Genomic DNA, 13,967 nt, shown 5'->3' with positions numbered 1-13,967 from the left:
ATAGAATGAGTGACAGGTTGGAATATAATTTGAGATGATTATCTGGGTTTGATTATCTGGGAGTGATTGTAAAGGATTAATTCAATTAAGAATAGCCTAAAAATGGTCTACTTGTTAGTTTCCTACATAAAGTGAAACTTATCCAAACCGCCAATGCCTGAGGCCTGTCCCACATTAAGTTCCGCTCGCGCAACAATCCTGTACTTGGCACTGTCCACTAGTTCCCCATCAGCCAATGTACTAAATTCAAAATTCTTATCTTCATTTAAAAGTCCTGCCAAGGCCTCCCCCAATGCTACCTCCAGAGCCAGTTTGTGGCATGGGGCTTCAACTCCAGCCTCTTGAGTATCTCCACCTTCATGCTTCTCACTGAGTTGAATTGTTTTCACCTGTCTACCAGCTAGCCTTTGAAACGCTCGTCCCACTACTCCCCACCCTCCCTTTAAGGGTCTACTCAAAACTATGATAGTCCTTTCCAACTCTTCTAATTTTTGTACCATCACGAGATCTGTTTCTCTCCTGTGTGAGAAACCTTCATATGCATCATTAGATTAGACACCCTGGTATAAGTCATTATTGCTCAGATGCTGTTGCAACTAGAACAGAGAAACTTACGTTCTTTCTGATGCCACTAAAACCACTCCAGATTAATGCTGTTGACATTCTTTTCAACATCAAAAGCCAGGACTAGCATGGATGAATATATTTGCTAATGGTCTCCACAGCTGGACAGTTCTCAGACGAGTGGATTCACCCATAGTGGGAAAGGGTTAATCCTTCATGAGGTCATTGTCATGCATGATGTGCACTGGCCTCTGCCGTCAGCCATGGCATCAGCTACGAGCAAAAAGGACCGATATCAAAGTTACAATCAAATTTCGAGGTTCAGATGACAGAAACTGGTCAGGCTTCCCACATGTGGTTTATAATTTCATCTAAACCCCTCAATGAGATTATTGCCAGGATCTTGTTATCTTCCTCCTGCTCTCTCACAGATTCAACATAGACAGGAGCAAATTGCTTTTTTGTTGAATACGGTTTCATTGTAGTTCACAGGCTGTGTGGTGGGAGAGATCACCCAGATATCAGTCAGCAGCGGCCACCATCAAAACAGAGAAATACTGGAAATACACAACAGGCCCGTCAGCGTCTGTCAAGAGAAAAGCCAGGTCATGACAGTTTCCACTGGAGGTGGGTGAGGGAGGGGGGGCGGTTGCTATCCAGAGGACACAGTTTTCAGATAATTGACAAACGAACCAGGGTGAGATAAGGAGAGAGTTTGTGACGCAGCAAGTTGTTATGATCTGTAATGTGCTGCCTGAAAGGGCGGTGGAAGTAGATTCAGTAGTAACATTCAAAAGAGAATTGGATATAGGGCTTGAAAAGGAAAAGTTTGCAGGGCTATGGGGAAACACCAGTGGGCGGTGGTTGGAGTGGTACTAATTGGATAGCTCTTTCAAAGAGCCAGCATGGGAATGATGGGCTGAATGGCCTCCTTCCATGCTATGACATGTGTAACCTTCATCAGTTATGAGCATATATATGGGATGAATAGTACACCAGGGAGCAGGAACCCTGTCTCTTTGATTTGCATCTCTAGCCCATTCTGTTGCACCAGATAAGGCCAGCGTAACTCATCGATCGAACCTACGGGTTGTTAATAGTCTGTGAGGCTCAGAACAGAACAATCATTTACTCACTGAGGAGAGTAGTTATATTTTTTATATATAGGAAATACAGATACTCCCAGCTACCAGTGATGGAATAAAAATCTTTTTATCTGAATGTTATTAAAAAATATCAGTTGCATTTTTCTTTGGCATGTTTTTCCCTTGTGGTTTTGAAGGTTTGCAAGAGGTTACGATGTCTTCAAATATCTCCCAAGTAATTATATTTTATTATTGGCCTTAAATTTTATGGTGTACAATATACGGCTCAATGGTTTAGTGTTTATGGATTTTCCCTATTTCTCAGGCTTAGGTTTATAAGCAGAATACTCACATAAAGCCACAAGCATAACTCCTCACTTAACAGCCCTGCCCCGCTCAGCCAGGCCCAGAGCGACATGTTTTTCATCTCTCTATTCTCCTGTAAGTGCTGGCTCTCTCTTGGGCACAGTTCCAGATGGGCTGCCAAGCATCCTGCATCTTGCCCAAATGGCATTCTTCAGATGGGCACCTGGCCATCTTAGGTTGCCTGTCCCAGAGTTGCAAGGGCCTAACATAAATGGCAATGTCTTGTTGGATGGCATCATTGGGATGCACATGCCATTTTAACTGCAGGTCTGATTAAGGCCTACACAATCCCGATCCCACCCGTGAATACTGGTGGAAGGCAGAGCCTGGCCACAGGAGGCCCAGTAAGGTCAAATTGTTTTATTCCTTTTTATGGTTCCTTGTGCGCCTTCTGGCCTCAGAAGGAAATGTTGGACCTTCCCTTCCCTTGGCTTCCTCACCTCCTGATCATGGACTTTCCTGATTTCCTCTCCTCCTAAATCCTCACTTATCTTGCCAGGGACCGTTTCCATGGGTCATTGGCGGTGATACCATTTCGCCCGGCTTCGAGTGGGAGTCAGTATCAGAGGCATGATAACTAGGCCTGAGAGTTAGCCTTTCCAAGGACTCACACTCTAGAGATGGGTGGGGATATTTGGCACAAGGATCCCCGATTCCCTCCCCAAAGTAAAATCACTGCTTGAGTTTCAGCAGGCTATTCAACTGTGCTGCATCTTTGATTGACTCTTCCCTTTCCTTCACCTGATGTCCAGCAGAAGTTACTAAGTAACGATGAAATCTTTGGCTTTCCTCCACTTAGTGCAGGAGCTCTGAAGCTAACTGCAGTCTTGCAACAATTATCCAGACTTAGAGCAACTAATTCTGCATGGAGTGGGAATCAAACCAAGGACCTTCAGGTCTTTATGATTTGGTACATCATGTGGTGCATTGATGTAGTGAAACGTTGAAGAATTTCTTCAACTATAAGCATAATGATATGAGACATAAAGGGAAACTGATTGTGTTCCAATAAAGTTGCACTCATATCCTCTTAAGCACCAGTTATCTAGTCAGAATATTGTACAAGAGGGATCATTGATGCTTCTGATCAATGCTGAGAGTTCTGTGGTTAACAGTGGAATTGGTCCCATTCAACCTCACACCCCAACACACCTAACTGGAGCAATGTGCAGGAGTTATACAGAATCAATGGCAGATTCCAGGAAACTCTCAGGTCCTCGGGCCTGCAGATTTTATAGGTTTCCTGCTCGTGCACTGTGATCCTGGAGCAAACACTAGTGTTACAGTGATAAATCTACTCAAACAGCAGGAATATATTTATTATTGTAATGTTAACCCTGAAGTACTAACATAAATAACAGGAGCATGAATTTATGCAACATTAAAAAAAGAGCTTGCATTTTTCTAGCTTTCAATTTAGTCACTTTACATACAGCAAAGTCCCCAAAAAAACAGCAAATCAGATGAGTGAGCAGATATTCTGTTTCTCAGTGGTATTGGTTGAAGGGGAATATTGGCCAGCTCTCCTTTGAGTAGTTGCTATGGAAACCTTAATGTGCGTTGGAAGTAGCAGATGGGGCCTTGGCTTAATATCTCATCTAATATTGCAGTACTCAGAGTCCTGCACTGAACTTGTAGCCTAGATCATGTGCGCAAATAATAACAAATATTTAACCTTTGACCCACGTTTCTCCAGTGGCCTTTTTGTTGCTCCTGTTCTCGCTGTATCCTATTTTTATTTGGGGGTGAATCCATGAACTAATGCTCCCAGTGGAGAGTGGAGTTAGTTCTCCACTGTTAAATGGAGTCAAGTTAAGTTGTTAATTTTAACTTCACTTTTCTACCCAATACACTCTATTCTGTACAGTCACAACTTTTTTTCTACTCTTTGTAACTCTAATGTACTTTTACCTACTTTGATTCTTCTGCTCCCATTGTTCACTGCAGAGGTGGAGGCAACTCTGTAAACCTGCCTCACGATTGGGTTTAAGCTTTCTTCAAATGGCCTGAAGGTTGATTGGGTCACATTGCACATTACTCCCTCTCAACCTTTGAAGCTTGAAAATCAGAGACAAGGACAACTGCTGATGATGAGTAAACAGAGTCGAAGGCAGGAGAATGCAGCTAAAGGGGAGGAGAATGGGGCAACAGGAGACAGCTCCAGTTAAAGTGCTTGGGCAGGCACGATGAGTCAAGTAGCCTCCTCAGAGCTACTGAAGCATCTCTACCCAACATGGTAACCTGCTTTCTCTCCTTTCAGGTGATGGCAGAACTTTATTCCCAGCATTTTCTGCTTTTGTGATAAATATATTCACAGGTAACTTCATAACCTGGTAGTAGTTGGATGGGTAATCTGGACCATGATATTCAAAAGGACAATAATTGTCGGACGAGTAGACTATATAATCGACTGTTGAAGACTCAACCTCTACATAAAACAAACTATTTTAATGGAAGGATTAACCCATTTCAACTAAGAAGTGGACAGAGGAATGTGATATGAGCCTGTTAAATGTTCGACCACCAATATCCCCAATGGGGTTAAATAGCTCAGTGCCAGAGCCTGTGTATATTCATTTAATTTAACAATTAGTAAGTGATTTGCATTTTTGAGAGCAACTGGTTTGGTTCAAAAAGTGCATTGTAATATAGCTTGTGTGACAGGTCAGCTGGAAAGCTGGAATGAAAGTAAAAAGGGAGAGATAAACCAGACCGCTGAAGTGAGATGCTTTGAAAAAGCTCCAGCCGGAGATTAACCCTTTGACTGACATCAGATCCAGGGGAATGTCTGTCTTCTTGGACTGAGCAAGAGTAATTTGATAGTGTGCGATAGTGTAACAGGAGCGATAGTAAGGTGGCAGTCTGTTTTACATCTCTCCTGAGTTTTAATTCCATTGATTTTAATGGAAACAAAATTTGGGAGAGGTGTGAGACAAATTGCTGCCTCACAATCACCTGTTTTACACTATCGCACAATGCCAAAATTATCCCCACTATATTTTTTAATGTTTCCATTTCCTTCATTGCAACTTGGAAGCAAACATTAATATTACAGTAATAAAACTGCTCAAATGTCAGGCGAGTATTCTTACTACATTGCTAGCTTTAACTTATAAAAATAAGCACTTAACAATTTTATTTGAAAATCATTTAGCTCAGTCTGTAATTCCTTTGCCACATTCTTTCTTTTCATCCTTTGCCCATTTTTTAATTCATGTTTTCCCTTTCCCCTCCAATCTAACCCAATTCACTTCTATATCTTGGTTGCCTAATAAAAAAAAACTTGGAGACAATTTTTTCCTTATGGTCTACTCACTTTTACAGTTAAAAAATCCACAATTGGCTATAAATCAGCCCCTAAGGCTGTTTTCTTAGCCAACTGAAAGTCGGGAGAGTAATGGCTGATAGTCACATCATAGGTGCGATCACGTCAATCTCTCACACATTAATCACCAATAAGAATCTTACTTTTCTGCCTGAATAAACTTGCCCTCAGCAGAGCCAAGGTTAAGAAGGAAATCCAATTCTGTTGGGTTAAAGGATTTCCTCCATGTTATCAAGTAAAAGTCATGCTCATCAAAGGCAAACTGGTAAGTGGCCCATTTTTTCAGCTACAGCATGTAGTCTCAGTATCAAACACTCCCAGGTCAGACACAGCAAAGGTTCGATGCAGGATAAAGCTCTCCTCAACCTTAAACCAAAACTCAGAAAAGCACGACTGTGCCAGTGTGACATTTTTACATTTTCTACCCAGCCATCCTTTCTAGTTCTCTGTCTGAGACATTTTCCAGTCACTTATATCCTGTTAGTGTCAGCTGCGGTTCGGTCGGTAGCAGCCTCCAAGCCAAAAGGTTTTGGGTACAAGTCCCACTCCAGGGGGCTGGATTTTGTTCTCCTCCCGCACAGGCTCTGTGGCGGGGGGTGGGTAGAAGATCGCAGCGGCCCACCATGGAACTCGATGCTGGGCCCGATCTTCCCGGCGGTGGGGACGCTCCGTGGCAGACCCTCCGCCACTCTGCGACGGGACCAGACTTTACATATTTAAATTAGCTGTTTGCATTAATTAAAATCTAATCTGCAATGATCTTACCTGCAGTATCTCCAGTGAGATGGGTGGCACTAACGCGTCTTCACGTTCCCGTCCAGGGAAAGTTGGCGCCACTGAGGAGGGGAAGGGGGAGCTCTGCATTGGTAATGTAGTTTTTTTGGGGGGAAACAGGGAAAATATGTATTTTTGGTGTAGTTGGGTAGGTGGACAGGGGCGACTCTGCCATTTCTTCGCAAGGCTGGCAGCCTTTAAAAAATGGCGCCAGCATCTAAGCAGAAACAGTTGATGCCATTTACAGCATTGCCAAGGCTTCCCCCGCCCCTGTGAGTTGAGGGGGTGAGGGGGGGAGGGGGGGAGGGGTGGGGGGGTGTCCCCTGCATATGATAATGAGCCGCCGGGCTCAAGATCGCGGCAGCATGGCGGCTCACAGCCCATGAATGTGGGCCGCCATTTTTTTCCACAAAATTCCGCCCCAGGACTTGAACACAAAAATCAAGGCTGACACTCGAGTGCGGTAATGAGGGAGTGCTGCACTGTCAAAGGTACTGTCTTTTGGATGAGATGTCAGAGTGTGGCCCTGCATGCCCTCTCAGATGGATGTAAAAGATCCTATGGCACTATTCGAAGAAGAACAGGGGAGTTATGCTGGTGTTTTGGCCAATATTTATCCTTCAATCGACATCACAAAAAAAAACTAGACAATCTGCTCATTATCACATTGCTGTTTATGGGAGCTTGCTGTGCGCAAATTGGTTGCCAGTTTCCCACATTGCAACAGGCACCACACTTCAAAAGTACTTCATTGACTGTAAAGGGCTTTGAGACATCCAGTGGTCTGGAATAGTGCTATACAGCAAGTCCTTTTTTACAGCTCAGCTTGGCAATAAACTAGTCACTGTACTGAATGGATCTAATCATTGGATTGAATAGACTCTGCTTTACTGAATGCATTACATGCAGTTTGAATGTTTTGGACCCGAGTTATGGTGTTGTAGGATACTGTGAAGATTTTTAAAAATTCTTGCATGGACTTTAATCTCTGCATACCCTAAATCAGGTGGAGCAGCAGGGCACTGCAAGGTGCTGTAGGCCACAGACCATAGACTATACTAGACCATCTCCTCATGACTTACCTTGGCCTGAGGGCACAAAGTAAGTAGTCTTAACCACACACCACAAACCTGACAGTGACCATGAGGTCAATGCCAATCTTTTAAAAGTTGAAAATCAAGTTGCTGTGGGATAAAAGAATGTTACTCACAACTTTGTGTTGACTCAGCTGTGATGCAGCTCGCAATGATTTTACTCTCACATGTTTCCTGTTATTTTAGCTGAAAAATATACATGAAGGCTCATAGTGCAGTACGACCCCATGATTGAAAAGCATAGATAAGGACAAAGGGGAGTAAGATGGTGCTGAGCTTGAGTTTCAGATGGTAGGTTAATAGAAGTAAGCCATTGTAGTTTTGTAATCTTGGAGATGGTTGAATTAGCATTGTGTTTTAGGATGCTATCACTATACCATTATAAATGCTAACACACAAATCTCATCCTGACAAACCCTCTTACACTGACTGCTTGACTATAAGGAGGGAAGCTGGCATTCTAAGTGGAAAGTGAGATCTCTTTCGGTGCATCTCACAATCCACAGAATCATCAACTTGCTCTATGGTGCTAGAGTCGGACCTTCTACAGGATGTTCCTTCCCATCCGAACAGTTACATCATCGACTACTATTGCAATTTGCATTGACAACATCACAAACTAAAACAACTGTTCTCAGTTGGAGCACAGGCCTTTGCCAGAAACCATTTGGGTACCTTCCAAAATAACAAAAGGGAAAAGTGAACAGATCAACCCATGCAAAGCAAGGGAGAGGGATTCTCAACTATCTCAACCCTTCAACATCTGAGGGTTGATGTGTGATGATGGCATAATTGAGTCTTCTATCAACATTGTGCAAGATTGGGCCCAAAGGAGACAATTCACAAATTGTAATTCCACATATTGTTCACAGGAGTGAGCAGAAATGTTCATATTTTGGTTTCCCTTAGAGCTGCTGCAGTGAGTCTTTGACGTTCTTTGCAAAAGTAGTTGGTGGATTTGAACTCCTGACCTTGCCCCATTCTCCCCTCCCATTTTTGTTCTCATGGGCATGTTCTGAATTGTCCTTTTAGTCCAATAAAAGGGATTCTACTTATCTGCGTGCAGCAGTTCTGATTAAGTGTTCCATCTGAAATTTAATCTATCTTTTCTCTTTCAAATGTTGAACAACCTGCTGTGAATTTCCACATTTTCTCTTTTATTAATGGTCAGAATATTTGTTTGTTCGTGGAGCACTATATTTATAGCCACCAGATGGCGATGTCATACTTTTCAAATTACAGTATAGTTCAGTACAAAAGTTTTGTTGCTGGGACCAAAAATCCCAATATTGACCCAGCAAACGATCAGTCAACACAGCATTGCTGACAGCTTAAGGGAGAGTGAACATTTTTCATTGTTTGCTTATGCTTAACTACTGGCAGCAAACCCCAAGCAAATTCCCACACACTACACAATGAGATACTTCTTTTTAATGATTTATTGTGTTAAGAAGATTTGCATTTATATAGCACTTTTCACAACCACTGGGCATCTCAAACTGCTTTACAGCCAATGAAGTACTTTTCGAAGTTAGTCACTGTTGTAATGTAGGAAACAGGGCAGCCAATTTGTACATGGCAAGCTCCCACAAACAACAATGTGATAATGAGCAGATAATCAGTTTTCTTCTGGTGATGTTGATTGAGAGATAAATATTGTCCAGGACTCCCCTGCTCTTCTTTGAAATAGTGCCATAGGATCTTTTACATCCACCAGAGAGGGCAGACAGGACCTTGGTTTTAAGGTCTCCTCCAAAAGACAGCTCCTCTGACAGTGCAGCACTGGAGTATCAGGCTTGCATTTTGGGCTGAAGTGGGACTTGAACCCACAATCTTCTAACTCAGAGATAAAAGTGCCATCAACTAAGCCACAGCTGACATAAAGGAAAGCTAAGAATGGTCATGGGAGTATTTTGGACATCCAAAATCAGAAGCCAGCACCTCCCAGATCAAATATAGCACAACTAAGTGCAAAGTAAAGTGCCCTAAACTCTGTTTAATTAATATGCCTAATTTTCCCCAACTGCACCAGAATGCCATTTCCATTTCTCACACTGGCAAATTGGTGAGAGTTTTATATTGCTTTCTGCCTATCCAAAATCCTTTCTCATAGCACCCTTACTACCGACAGATGGAGGAAACTTTGAACCCAGCAGTCTCGGATGGATTTGAACCCTGGCTTCCTAAGGAGGGCTCATTTTCCTCATTAGCACTTTTTAAATGACCGACTTAATTGAGGCAAGGCTTTGTAACATGTCAGTGAAAACTCATTTACTTAAAATGTCACAATACTCCTCACTATAACATACACAGAGAGGGGTAATATTTCTGACTTTACCATCCCAGTCAGGAATCTCACCTGCTGACAGCACACATCAGAAATTCCTGTGTGGCCTTTGGATGATTTTCTGACCATTATTTCAAGTGGCCAAACAATTGTGTGCTGGGGTTTTCAAGCTGTGCTCCCGGTGGGAGATGCTCCCCACCAAGTGTGCAAAGTCAGAAAATTGCCCCATATAGCAGGTAGAAAATTAACCGTGGTATAGACGGACGGTCCTGGGAAACTCTAGGCTCCCCATTCTACACATTTTTTAAACCTGTTTTAATCGACTTCATCTGCCCTATCCCATCAAACCATCATTTTAAACACCTCTATCAAATCACCTTGGTTCCCTGGTCTCTGTTTCGTTCGCTAACTCTGGTCGGGGATTCTATGGCCTCACAACCCTCCGTGTAAAAACATTTTCTCCTGTTCTCCATCCTAACTTCCTTGCATTTTAAAACTCATATCTCTGTCCCCTTGTTCTAGTTCCATCAATCAATGGAAACAATCAGTTTGTTATTTTAAACACCTCTATTAAATTACCCTATAACCTTCTCTGCTCTAACAAAACAGGCCCGATATTTAAAGTTTCTCTTCATATTTATATTTCTTTGGACTAGCCAGAATCCTAGTGAATATGTGCTGTACCCTCTCTTTTACTCAACATTTTTCCTATAGTGTGCAGTCCAAAACATGAACTCAATCCTCTCACTGTGGTCCAACTAAGGTTTTTGATAGATTCACTATTACATCCCAACCTTCCTGTTCTGTACCCGCTGCTCCAAAACTGCGTTTTAAGGCCTTTTCCACTTGAGGTGCTGCTTGTAATGTTTTCTGAACCTGAACTCCCAAATCCCTCTGCTTTTCCACATCTTCCAGCTTTTTCCCTCTCAAAGTATAATGATTATTTTTACTTTTTTACTAAAATGTACCATCTCACATTTACTAACTTTGACCTCCACTTGCCACTTTTTGTTGCCGATTCTGCCATCCTGTCTTGGTCCCCAGAATTAGTTACTGTGCTTCCTTATTTAACATCAGCTGCAAATTTGGACACCACCCCCTCCAGCTGTATATCTCTGCCACTGACCTATTTGGTGAACTGAAACAGTCCAGAATGAAACTTGTGAGACACAATTACCTGCCCTTAACTCCTAACCTGTTTCCTCCCTCCTAACCAGCATATAATCCAATTAGCTACCCTTCTCCTAATTACGCACTCTTTAATCTTCTCCAATAGTATCCTGCGTGGTATCTTGTCAACGACTTTCTGAAAGTTCATATACACCACATCTACTGCATACCCCACATCCACCCTATCTGTTAACTCCTGAAAGAACTCTATCAAACTTACTGGCTATAACAATCTATAACACATAGTGTTACTGGCAAAAATGACACCTTTTGGCAGGAGGGTGTATTTACAGTCTGACTAATTTACATAGGCAATTTTCATTATAAATGTAGACATCAGAATTTAGAATAGAATAATGTGAAAGTTAGTGTACACAGAGAGAAGATTTTCAACATATTATAAATATGGTAATAAATATTGCCAAAGGAAATATTACATAAAATAAGGACAGAACATATGATTTCAAAAAGACTGAATTATATCTGCACGCCTTGCTCCAATTACCTCCCGCCCTTTAAACCCCAATTCATCTGAAGACTACATTTATTCCTGACTCCCTGTGCGGAATGCCACAAGTGACCTTTTCCAAGACAACTATATCATCCACCATGTGGGGGAACCGAAACTGGGCAAGTATCCAGATGTGGTCTGACCAGCAACCTTTATATTTTCAAAACGTGTCCCTTGATTTTTATTAGAACAACCCAATACTCTGTGAGCTTCAGATACACTTTCCCTGCATTAGTCATGAACCCTCAGAGACATGTGCACAATAACATCCAGATTGCTTTCCGCCGATGGTCGGAATAATTTATCAGTAGGGTCACTATCCAACTCATTAATATTTTTCAGGTCACTTCTAACCTTACATTACTCCAAAGTAAACTGATCAAGGTTCTTGAGTAGCTGAGGTTCTTTAAGCTAGGATTCATCTTCGTATCTCTCCTGCAGACTAGTACTGAGCCATACGGACCTAGAAAGATCACACATTTGATTTCCCAGTCAGCGTTGAGTTAATTGATCTTGGCTGGAGCAGCAGAAGTGTTGCTACGTGGCCTTAATGAAAGAAGAGGAAAAGATAATCAGGGCTCGTACTCCGACTTGTTACCTAGAAACCCTGGCTGCAAATGGAATGGATCAGTTTGGTTGTGATTTCTTCCATGATTAGTTTGCCTGCTAGAACTGATTAGGCTCATGGTGGTAGAATGGCCACTTGGATCAGACACCAGAATCTGGTTCAGACCCACGGACATGTACTGCAACAGAAGTCAATGGCCGGAATTATAGCTGGTCAAATTGAGCATCCTCGGAGGCGACCGAACCGAAATATGGCTGGTGATGACATTGGGTCGGGTCCCCAACGTCATTACGCCGAATCGCCATTTAGTGCAGGTCGGACGGCGGGCAAGATGGAGGCGCCATTCGCCATCCATTTTACATCAATTAAGGGCCAATTGAAGTCATTGAAAAGGTAATTGACAGCCATTTCACCTCGGCTGTTCAATTTTACGCTTTGTAAACGGGTCGGTGGGAGGGGTGGGGGTGTGGCAGTCGCAAACCCGGCAGCTTTAAAAGAGCAGCAACCAGTGTGTCAGTGAAGGGCTTGGAGGTACTTGAATTTTCATGACCTTAATTGCAAGGTCAGGGCTGATATTTCTGGCTCATCAGGGCTCACCTGAGTGAGTAAAACTCCTGGTAGGGCCACATGGGTGGGGGGGGGGGGGTGTTGCGGGTGTCCGTCCTTGCAGCAGGCAGCAAACAACTGTCCCCAATACATACATGGGCATTATTCACCCTGGAGGGGGATCCTTCAGCGAGGAAGAGAATGGCACAAGGAGAGACAGGCATCCTCAGACGAGGAGGGTGAAAAAGTTGAGGAGGAGGAGGGGTGCAGCCACCTGAACATCCGGGGGAAGTAGTTGGAAGTTTGCAGGAGTTGGGTGCAAGGGAGGCTTGGGAGGCTTTAATACTCAGGCGTTTCTCCTGATCGGAGGCTCATGACCCATACAGTATGCCAGTGACGGACATGTTAATCTGAATTCAGGGATTCACATCTGCTGGAAGTGCAAAAGCACTCACCTGCAGGCGCTAATCTCAGCTGCAATGGTCCATCTTTCCATCTAACACACCACGGCCCAATGGTGCACTTCCCCCAAGTCTCCATCTCATATAGAAGAAAATGATCGCCTCATACATCAGCAGTGTCTTGAGACAGATAAATAAGCCAAGTGAAAAATTTCTTAAGTTTTGTGGACCGTAGAACAAAAATTAACAGAATTCCGAATCGCACCAGTGAACCCGAAGTGCAGTTAATGTGATTTCTTAAAACGCTTGCAAGTACTCACGTGTGTCGAAGACCCCTCACCGCCAGCCACGGCAGAGGCAGGTGGTTGTTCAGGATTCCCTGTGGCTTGGGATGACCTTGGCTGACATCCTCTGACTGCCCGAGGTCGTGAGGGCCCTGGCATGTCTCAGGACCACCCTCTGTCATCCAGGAATTCTGAGTTATTAATGTCACTGGCAGAAGGGACAAGGAACCGCTGTACACATCAGGAGCGCCCTGAGAGGAGCCCCCAGATGCATGCAGCTGCTGATCCTGTGCCCTCACGAGGCTCAAATGGGCCTCCCTGCTGACCTCAGAGGAATGAGCAGCTGTTGAATACCGTAGGAGCCTCGTTGATAGCTCGCTGAGGCACTGCTGCATAGAGCTCACTGTCACTGTGAGTATTTGCAGGGTCTGCTGGATCGGACCCTCCACGGCAACCGCCAATCTGTTAATGGAGGAGGCCAGTTTCACAGATGACAGGGACTGTGCTGAACTCATGGCCTGGATGGAAACCTCCAAAGTCCGAGCCAGAGCACGTATCGTCTCTGGTAACTCCGCCAGATCTCCACGCACCTCACGCTGCACCTGCAGCATCTCCCGCCGAATGGATGTCCTCAAAGGCTCATCATCAGCATGGGGCTCAGCACTGGCCTGGCCTCCCACAGTCCTCCGAGTGTCAGAGGCTTTGGCCGATACTGCCTCTGGCAGCTGGTCTGGCACTTGTGGGATGCTGGCACCAGGTTGTGAGCACGAATCTGAAGACACAACCAGCCCAACTGAGAAGACCTTTTCTGAGCTGGTGCTTGGTGCGGGGAGAGGAGGTAACGTGACACCCTCTGAGGTCCCCCTCCTCCTCCTCAGAGGTTGATGGATGTGCCCTGGAGACACTGCCTGGCCGCTGCTGTGTTTCACCTGCAGGAGAAAACAGAATGATCAGGTGTGAGCAATACTCCGGACTGAAGGACATGTCATAGA

The sequence above is a fragment of the Heterodontus francisci genome, chromosome 37 (genome assembly GCF_036365525.1).
Source record: "Heterodontus francisci isolate sHetFra1 chromosome 37, sHetFra1.hap1, whole genome shotgun sequence".
NCBI lineage: Eukaryota > Metazoa > Chordata > Chondrichthyes > Heterodontiformes > Heterodontidae > Heterodontus > Heterodontus francisci.
Note: the sequence above shows the minus strand (reverse complement) of the source record.